Below are 10,987 nucleotides of genomic sequence, written 5' to 3'. Positions count from 1 at the left end.
GAAATTAGGAAAGATTTCATGTTGGAGGTGGTGCTTAAGATAAATTTGGAAAGAAGCTGGGAATTCTAAGAGGTAGAAGTAGAGAGAAAATGCATTCCAAGCTTGATGACATTCTATGTAAAGAGCACGGAGATGGGGGGTGGAGGGAGAGTTGAATGTCATTTGTGAAAAACAGCACAAAAGCTAGATTGTAGTGTGCTTGAAGGGAATGATGTATAGAAAGCCTAGAAAGACATGTTTGACTCTGCTTGTCAAAGGCTTTAAATTCCAAATAGAGGAGTTTGTATCTTGTCTAAGAGGCAAAATGGGACCTTTGGAGATGTGAGTTTATGATCTGATAAAGAAATCCAGAAAACTACTTTTGTAATATCTAAGATAATATCAATGAATATATTATTAAAAAGAAACTGAACTCAGAGTAATTGAAGAGCCAATAGTGGTCCTGAAGGGGATGATGAAATATACTTGCCTCTTCTCAGCAGGGAATATTGCATATAATGAATGAAATAGTTAATGTATTGGTTATGTTGTTACTTAACTGTTTTTTCTTTCTTAGTAGGGAGAGACCAAATGTGGAAGCATGGGGAAAGAGGATTGGGATTACCTGGAAATGACTGTGGTACAAAGACTCAAGGCATAAATAAATATTTATGTTTATGAATGTTTATGAATAGAAGAGAATTTTGCAAAAATCAGTCCTTTTTGTCTATTCACTGTGCATAACAATGGCTGTCATTTGGTAGCTTTGCACTTAGAAGGTTCACTTAGATAAGTGGGATCAAACCTTTATAGCATTTAGAGCTTGAGGGACCTTAATGAGCTCCTGGTCTAATACCCTTATTTGGTAGGTAAGGAAACCCAGGGTCCTAGGAGGCAAATGGCTTACCCACTATCACCTACAATTATAAAGCTTCAAACACAGGAAAGGCACCAGGGATAGCCTCTAAATTCAATAATCTCTCCTCTACACCACATATAAAATAATTTCTTCATGCAAAAAGTGCCTTACCCCTACTAGTTTGAAGATTAAACATTTGTATGGAGATCACAGAAAATAGAACGATACTCTGGTAGGGATGGAATTAAAGAGTATGTACTTCAATCCTGCAATTTTAAAGATAAGGATACTGAAGCCCAAAGTAACGAAGTTATTTGGTCAAATTTGTGGAGTTATATAAAAACAGACAGTGGACCCAAACTCCTTCTTCATGGGGAGCCACTCTTGTCTCAACCAGCTTTGGGGTTCTTCACACTCCTCTATGATGGTGTTATATAACACCATCCCTCAAAGAATTTTGCTTTATTTTAGCCAGTCACTGTCTCATAGAATTCTAATTAGTCCTTTTTATTCTCCTGTTTTCTAGGTAATTCTCGAACCTCAGTAGAAAGAGTATACAAGAATTCTGCATATGGGACAATCTTCACCAATCCCAATTGGCTATTGACACAATATAAAAAGCTTGCTTAAAAGCTTTGAGAATATGCGCAGAGAAGTGGAACTTCCAAGAACTATTCTCCCACTTACTTGTGTGGTGGGAAGCTCCTGTTTCTCTGCCTGGTCCAAAGATCATCCATTGCTTGTTTGACTGAGCATTTTATTTCCCTCCTTAGTTTATTCAGGTATGGAATCTATGCATATACTGCCAGACTCTACTGATGTGTTGGTTTTGCTGAATTTGTTATCTTCATTACTTTTACATTCTTTGGTGCCATGGATGTCTTGCTAGCAGATATTATATATGTGTATATATATATATATATATATGTATATATACATATATATGCATATGTATATATGTATAATTATGTAGGTAGTATATACATGTATATATGTATAGGAAGGTCATATAAAAATGAAAGATATCTATTAAAAATGCAGAGACTAAGCAACTGGTGATATTCAGAACAGGGGTGTAACATTGCATTGGAAAATGGGAAGGAAAGAAGAAAAACTTTGAGCTGGTGGGGAGCAGTAATTCTTTGCCAAAGGGCTCTAAGCTATCTATGAACCCAAATCACATTCAGGGCATTGTAGTAGTAGGATGGGGAGATAAGGATGATAAGATAAATGGAGTTATTTAGCATGGAGAAGAAAGACCTAGAGAGAACATGATAATAGACTTCCAATCTTGGAAAAGCTGGCATGTACCAGAGGAGTTAGACTGTTTTTGATTGACTCCAGAGGGCAGAAGGCCTCAGTGGAAGTTGCAGAGAGATAGAATTTAACTTGAGGTGAAAAGAAATTTCCTGACAAAATTGATAGTGTCTTGTTTTATTATCACCTTGTCTGAGATCATTATTGCTACCTGAACTTTTTTCTTTTTAGTTCACCTGCAGCAGAAATAATTTTGCTCTAACCTATTAACTCCGTAGAAATCATTCCTTTTCAAATGTGTGTCTTATGAACAACATGTGAATGGAGTCTGATTCCTAAGTTAGGGCTCTGTCCTGCATGGTTCTTAGTTACTTTCCACCCAAGCTTCTTGTATTTGTTGGTTTCCTTTCCCCTTGCTCCTCTTTTATTGACAAAGTACTGGACCTGGAGACAGAAAGATCTGAATTCAAATCCAGCCTCAGACACTTACTAGCTGTGTGACCTTGGGCAAGGCACTTAACCCCTATTTGCCTCAGTTCTTCATCTGTAAAATGGGGACGCACTGGAGAAGGAAATGGAACACTATTCTGGTTTCATTAGACACAACCCAAATGACTGAACAACAACATGCCAAGGACTGTGGTAAGCTTTGAGGATACAAAGAAAGACAAAAAACAGCTCAAGGAGCTCACAATCTGATGAGGGAGACATGAAAATAATTATGTAGAAACAAAACATAGGCAGAATAAATTTAGGGCTGTCTCAGAGGGAAGGCACTAAGATAAAGAAGGACGGGTAAACGTTTCTTACAAAAGGGGGGATGGGTGTCCTTAGCTGACACTTGAAAGAAGCCAGGGAAACTCAGAATCAGACATGAGCAGGAAGAACATTCCAGGCACAGGGAATAGGTGGTGAAAACACTCAAAGCTGGCAGGTAGACTGTCCTGTAAAAGTAACAGCAAGGAAGCCTGTGCCACTGAATCTCAGATGACATTGAGGGGACTAAGTTATAAGATGATTGGCAAGTTTGAAAGGAGCCAAGTTCTTTAGAACCAAACAAAGAATGTTATATTTCACCCAGAATTAATAGCAAGCCCCTGGATTTTATGGAATAGGGAGATGCTATCAACAGATGTGTGCTTTAGAAAGATCTATGTGACAGATGAGCAGAGAATGGATTAGAGTAGAATTATGTTGGTATTTAGTACTACCATCTTAGAGGAAAATCACATCGAAAAGTAAGCAGAAGAGAACTGAAGCCAAAGAGAAAGAAAAGAAAAAAAATGGGTGAAAAATGGAAGAAAGTATCCCAGGGCATGGGTATTTCTAAAATCTATCAAAGATAAAAGTGTTAGAGCACAGGGCTTAGACAGCATTTACTTCAAGTTTCATATTTGATAGATGAGCAAAGTGAGGTGGAATGACTGTGCCTTATCCAAGTGGCATTGCTGAGATTTGAACCCCTTCCTCTAGTATTCTTTTTTATTCCCCCCAGATCTACTACACTGGAGCCTGCTGCACAGTCCTTTCTCTGGCCTAAGGGATAAAGAATCAATGCTCTCTCATTTTCAGGGATTTGCTTCATAAATCTATTCTCCTTGGTGGAAAATTTTGGGAGGCCAACGATTTACACAGAATTTTTTTTTTTACAAATTGTTCAGAGAACTAAAATAAAAGCAACTACGTGGATCAATGGATAGAATGCAGGAATTAAGAAGCAGGAAGACTTGAAATTGATTTCTGCTTCGTACACTTTCAAGTTGTGTCTAATTTAATCTACCAGTCTCAGTTTCCCCATCTGTAAAATGGAGATAATAGCATTTATTTCACTGTATTGTTGTGAGCAATGAGATAACATACGTAAAGTTCTTAGCAAACCTTCAAGTGATATGTAAATGCTCAGTATTATTATTTAAGTGTACATACATATAATATACATACACATGTCATTCCCCATGAGATAATGAAATCCATGAAATGAAATACATGTGAATAGATGTGCATATAGTACAAAAATTGAAAGAATAAGAGATTTCTTATAGATTAAATAGTAGTTTTTCTGATAATGACTGGAAAAAAAAATTCTTTCCTCAGTTCATACCTCACACTATGAGGATGTGATCTTGGAGGTTTTAAGGGGATGAGATTTCTTTGGCTGACTTCCTAAATGCTTCCAGGGTACTTTGGACATTAACTTTTAAGTGATACCAGGCACTGGAGAGCACTGGAATAAAAGCTGACCTTTGAGCTGGGTGATCACATCACATGTCACTCCTCTTGACAGAGAGAAGCTTCTCTCTGGTAAAGAACAATTTACTAGAGAGTCAAAGAGAAATTTTCTTAAATAAGCAGCTAAGGCATTTGCATGTGTTCATAGAAATCTTTAGTAGATTTGCAGAGGCTATTCATTGAGGTGTTTTGAGATTAGTTGCAAAAGTGTTTCTGAGTTACATGGACTACTTCTGAATATGTATGAGAAGATTTGTAATTTGTACTATCAAAGGAAAAGATTCATAATTTATTAAAGATAATAACTGGTAGATTTCTTAAGACATTAATTCAATGCATCCTTTACTTTAAGGAGGGAATTCGAGATTTCAATAAGACCCAAAAGACACAAGCTAATGAAAATTCTGCAAGGTTCAGAGAGGGGAGTCATAAGCAGCAACAATTGGTCCCAGCCTGCAGTAGCACAGCTCTGCTATGAGAACATCAGTGGGTCCTGCATTCAGACTCCCTACTCCCCAGGACCCCAAGTCATGCCATACCTGGCCTTTGGTTCTTGCTGTCTTGGGAAACTTCTTGGTCATGATTTCAATCCTTCACTTCAAGCAGCTACACTCTCCAGCCAATTTTCTCATTGCGTCCTTGGCTTGTGCTGACTTTTTGGTGGGAGCCACTATGATGCCCTTCAGCATGGTGAGGTCAATGGAGAGTTGCTGGTATTTTGGAGAGAGTTATTATAAATTTCACTCTTGTTTTGATGGATCATTTTGTTATTCTTCCATTTTTCACTTGTGTTTCATCTCCATTGATAGATACATTGTTGTCACTGACCCTCTGGTCTATCCAACCAAGTTCACTCTGCATGTTTCCTTGGTGTGCATTGCATGCTCATGGTTTCTTGTTATTACTTACATCTTTTCACTTCTTAGTACTGGTGTCAATGATGATGGGCTGGAGGAATTAGTAAGTGCCCTCACCTGTGTGGGAGGCTGTCAGGGTGCTATGAATCAGACCTGGTCACTAGTAGGTTTTCTGTTGTTCTTCATCCCCATTCTGTTTATGGTCATTTTTTTAATAATTAACTTATTTATTTTTAGTTTTCAACATTCACTTCCATAAGATTTTGAGTTTCAAATTTTCTCCCCATCTCTCTCCTCTCCCCACCCCAAAGACAGCGTGCATTCTGAATACCCCTTCCTCCAGTCAGTCCTCCCTTCTATTTCTCCCCCCACTTCTTTTATCCCCTTCCATTTTCCTATAGGGAAGGATAGATTTCTATACCACATTGCCCATATATCTCATTTCCCAGTTGTATGTAAAAACAACTTTTAACATTCATTTTTAAAACTTTGGGTTCTAAATTCTCTCCCTTCCTCCCTCCCCACCCACCCTTATTGAGAAGGAAGGCAATTCCATATAGTTTACACATGTGTAGTCATTCAATACACTTCCATAATAGTCATGTTGTGAAAGACTAACTATAATTCCTTCCATCCTATTCTGCTCTCCTGTTTATTCTGTTCTCTCTTTTGACCCTATCCCTCCTCAAAGGTGTTTGCTTCTGATTGCCCCCTCCCCCAATCTGCTCTCCCTTCTATCATCCCCCCCCCCACTCTTATTCTCTTCCACCCTGTTTTCCTATAGGGTAAGATAGATTTCCATACCCAGTTGAGTGTGTATGTTATTCCCTCCTTAAGCCAAAGCTGATGAGAGTAAGATCCATTCACTCCTTCTGACCTCCCCTCTCTTCTCCTCCACTGAAAAAGCTTTTTCTTACCTCTTTTATGTGAGATAATTTACTCCATTCTACCTCTCCCTTTTCTTCCTCCCAGTACAATTTTCTCTTTCCCCTTAATTTTATTTTTTACATATCATCCCTTAATATTCAACTGACACTGTGCCCTCTGTATATATATGTGTGTGTATATTATTTATATATATACAACACACACACATACATACATATATACACACACATCAACATACATATATAAATACACACACATACATACACATATACATACATGTATATATATATACACACATATATTGATAATATAATATATTCCCTCCAAATTACCCTAATACTGAGAAAGGTCTCATGAGTTCCAAATATCATCTTTCCATGTAAGAATGTAAACAGTTCAACTTTAATAAGTCTCTTGTGATTTCTCTTTCTTGTTTATCTTTTCATGCTTCTCTTGAGTCTTGTATTTGAAAGTAAAATTTTCTATTCAGATCTGGTCTTTTCATCAAGAATGCTTGAAAATCCTCTATTTCACTGAATGTCCATTTTTCCCCTGAAGGATTATACTGGGTTTTGCTGGGTAGGTGATTCTTGACTGTAATCCTATCTCCTTTGACCTCCAATCCAATCTCCTAATGTAGAAGCTGCCAAATCTTGTATTATCCTGATTGTGATTCCATAATACTTGATTGTTTTTTTCTTTCTAGCTGCTTGCAGTATTTTCTCCCTGACCTGGGAACTCTGGAATTTGGCCATAAAATTCCTAAGAGTTTTCTTTTGGGGATCTCTTTCAGGAGGTGATTGGTGGATTCTTTCCATTTCTATTTTACCCTATGGTTCAAGAGAATCAAGGCAGTTTTCCTTGATAATTTTTTGAAAGATGATGTCAAGCCTCTTTTTCTAAGCATGACTTTCAGGTAGTCCAATGATTTTTAAATTATCTCTCCTGGATCTATTTTCCAGGTCAGTTGTTTTTCCAATGAAATATTTTACATTGTCTTCTATTTTTTTCATTCTTTTGGTTTTCTTTTATAATTTCTTGATTTCTCAAAGAGTCATTAGCTTCCATTTGTTCATTCTAATTTTTAAGAAATTATTTTCTTCAGTGAGCTTTTGGACTTCCTTTTCCATTTGACCAATTTTGCTTTTGAAGGCATTCTTCTCCTCATTGGCTTTTTGGACCTCTTTTGCCATTTGGGGTAGGTTATTTTTTAAGGTGTTATTTTCTTCAGTATTTTTTTGGGGGTCTCCTTTGCCAAGCTGTTGACTTGTTTTTCAAGATTTTCTTGCACCATTCTCATTTCTCTTCCCAGTTTTTCCTCTACTTTTCTTACTTGCTTCTCAAAATCCTTTTTGAGCTCTTCCATGGCCTGGGACTGATTCATAATTTTTCTTGCAGGCTTTGGATGTAGGAGCTTTGACTTTGTTGTCTTCTTCTGGTTTTATGTTTTGATCTTGTCACCAAAGAAAGATTCTATAGTCTGGCTTTTTTTATACTGTTTGTTCATATTCTCAGCCAATTACTTGACTTTTAAACTCTTTATTAAGGTAGGGTTCTGCTTCCAGTGTAGAGGGTGTACTGTTCCAAGCTTTGGGAGTTTTGTGCAGTTGTTTTCAGAGGTACTTCCAGGGACCTGTAAATTTTCAGTTCTTCCAGGGTGGTATGATCAAAGGAGAGGTGTTTACTCCTTTCCTGGATTGTGCTCTGGTCTATGAGTAACCACAGACACTTTTTTCTACCTTGGAACCATGAGGAGTATTCCCTCTGCTCCACCACACCAACTCCTCTCCTCACCCCAGGACCACCACCCAAGACTGCAACCCAGGCAAAGCAAGAAAATCCTGCCTTAGCAGGAGATCCCTGCATTCCCCCTCTGATCAGCCACTTGATACCCTCACTCTCTGCGGGCCAAGAGCTCCAGAAGCAACCGCTGCCACCTCAGCCCTGCAGCTGCATCAGGGCTGGGACCAAACTTCATTCCTCTCTCACCCAGGACTGACAGACCTTTCCCACTGACCTTAGAAGTTGTCTTTGGTGTTTGTGAGTTGAGAAGTCTGGAAACCACCACAACTGCCCTGTGATTCAGTCCCCTCAGGCCTGCTCCAGGTTTGTTGGAGTTCCACCTTTGCCTACACAACCCACTCTGAACTGTGCTCCTCTCCCAGCCCAGCACAACATACCTCTCTTGTCGACCTTCCAGACCGTCTTGGGCTGGAAATTTGTTTCACTCCGTTTTTTTGTGGGTTCTGATGCTCTAGAATTTGTTTAGCATCATTTTTTACAGGTATTTGGATAGGTTTGGGGGAGAGCTCAAGCAAGTCACTGCTTTTACTCCACCATCTTGGCTCTACCCTATGGTAATTATTTATTGTAAGATTTTTGTCCTAGCTAAAAAACAGGCAAGAAAGATTGAAAACACAACTAAGAAAGAGGAATCTTCGTCCTTAGAGAGTTACAAAGCCAGAGGGTCCAAAAGGGAGAAAAAGCAGCAAAAATACTGGGCATAGAAATGATTACTTTTGTGATTTCATGGTTCCCCTATATTATTGAAACAATAATCGATGCTTTCCTAGGGTTTATCACTCCAATCTATATTTATGAAATTTTAGTTTGTTTTGCCTATTTTAACTCAGCCATGAACTCCAGGGTATAGGTTCCAGTTATTTTATTTTATTTTATTGTTACTTTATTATTATTTTTTTTTGGAGTCATCGAGAAGCCTGGCTGATAAGTTTATTGAATGGGTGTTTCAGTGAATTCCAAGACCAGTACAAGAAGCAAATTATAAAGAGAAGTCAAGGCACTGCCTAAGCCCCACCAGGAGAGGCAGCTCCCTACCTCCAGGTAGAGACTCCCCAAAGCTTCTTCCAAGCCCAGCTTCTCCAGGGAGAGATTGGTAGGAAAAACTAACCCTATTTCTGACCTGTTCAATCCTTGGGGGCCAGAAGCAGGTATGTGGGCCCTAAGAGGGAAGACTGTCTTGTCTGTCTAGCCTAAGTGGAAGGGAGAAGGACCCTTGGAAGTCTTGGGGTTAGGGTCCTCTCCCCTCCCTGGGCTGCAAGCTATGGGGGGTCATGCCTGCATCTAAGAGAAGCCTCTCCCTAAGGGGATGAGGTCTCTTCTCTGGCCAGGGTGGCTCATGAAGCTACCATGGCCACCAGCCAGTCCCATGCCAGGGACTCCCAGGACACCCCGTTTGTTCTGGGTCTGCTTGACTTGTGGGACTTTGTCTCCTGGGTTACATTTTTATTAAATCAAGGTAGGATACAGAAGGACCAACAGGTGAGGGAAGGAATGAATGAGGGGATGATGGAGCCATTCTGGGGCAAGGTGGGGGCTCAGTTACCATTGCTGGGGCCTCCCATCAACTTTGGCGGAGCCAGGACAGAGCCTGGGGTAGGGGAGGTAAGGACTCCACCAAAATAGTCGAGAACTTGGTGTCCCTAAAAGCCTCATTCATGTGAATCTCTAAGAAGCATTGAAGGCCAATGACTGACTGGATATCAGCTTTGTTCTCCTTTAATCTACACTTTTTTTCTTTTTTTTTATTGTTGGTTTCAAAAAAAAAATTCAACTGATTGTCACTGGGAAAGTCTTCAGGGGTCATACTTCAACAATAAATTTCTGAGTAGGTAAAAGTTTCAGATAGAAGTTAAAATTCATTTGAAAGAAATTTATTATCAAGGGGTGGAAAAACCTAAGATGCAGGACTTTTAATATGTAAAAATTTTATTACTCTTTATATTAGAAACAAGCCTCCCATTTCAGTCCCAATAAATAGCATTTGGTAAAAATCATTTGCTAAGTAAGATTACAAGGTTTCAAAGCTTCCCACTGTTGCCTACCTCTACTCATTTCAGATGTTTTTGTCTTTTATTCCTGTGTTCCCTTGATTCTTCTTTTTCTCCTATTTTATAGCACTTTTTTTTTCTATTCCCTTTCTTAGATTAGCATTTCAAATGAAGTAGAAAAGTCACCTATTTTAATTTTTTTTCAAAAACCCTTCTCATGTTTCTTTGGTTTTTAAAACTTATCTGTGATGTATCTGCACTATTCTTTCTCTATGTCTCTATCTCTCTCCTCCTTTCAGTCTCTCTGTCTGTCTTTCTGTCTCTACACATACATATTTGTGTTTAATGGTAGCCATCTCTGGTGGGGAAGGGGAGAGAAGAAAAAAGGGGAAAAATGAAAGTTACATGATAACTTCATTATATATTTAAGGCAAATAGCAAGTTATACAGAATAAATTTGCAGTTGCATAAGCAATCATCTTTTTTCTAATCTACTGTTATAGAAATGCTTGTTTTATTTTTTAAATTCAGAATAAAATAAATAAAATAAAATTCTGCACATATTTCAGTTTGCTATTATAATAAGGATGCAAATATTAATAAGTTTCTGTGTAAAAAAATCCTATAATTTAAATTACTAAGGATGACACATTGTTTACTATCACATATATTCAGAAATTTTCAAGTATTTCACTTTTCTTTTGAAGTAAAAATTAAATGAAAACAAGTTGTGGATGTATTTGTTTTTAGGAAGCATTCCCTTAAAGATCTTAACACATCGATAAGTTTTACTAGTTTTTTGTCCATTTCAGAGTGCACCATGAGCCTTAGAAAGTCTGATTCTTTTTGTGCTGTGATTTGTGGAAACAAACCTAATAACTGTGTATGTCAAAATGTGAGACAAATTTTCTAATTTGATACACATGTCAGTCTTGGAACTTGTTGTGTGAGCAAGATACATTTTTCTGAGAAACAATTGGTCATCAGAGTCTAGCTCAGTTATAGTGCTGAGCCTTCCTAACCCTGGTTCTAAGGACTGGCCAACTCTGTGCTTTCCAACAACACCTGAGGGCTCCCAGAAAGCTGAGGAAGTTAGGTGGCAGAGTAGGTGGAACTCTGGACCTGAA

General features: G+C 38.3%; 1 pseudogene; it reads left to right on the top strand.

Moving 5' to 3' along the window:
- The first annotated feature begins 4,719 nt into the window (after window positions 1-4,719).
- LOC114034859 lies at window positions 4,720-9,697 on the top strand (annotated as a pseudogene).
- Window positions 9,698-10,987: the final 1,290 nt, after the last annotated feature.

The sequence above is a fragment of the Vombatus ursinus genome, unplaced genomic scaffold, assembly GCF_900497805.2.
Source record: "Vombatus ursinus unplaced genomic scaffold, bare-nosed wombat genome assembly UNPS02009132.1, whole genome shotgun sequence".
Taxonomy (NCBI): Eukaryota; Metazoa; Chordata; class Mammalia; order Diprotodontia; family Vombatidae; genus Vombatus; species Vombatus ursinus.
Note: the sequence above shows the minus strand (reverse complement) of the source record. Positions and strands in the feature narration are given on the sequence as shown.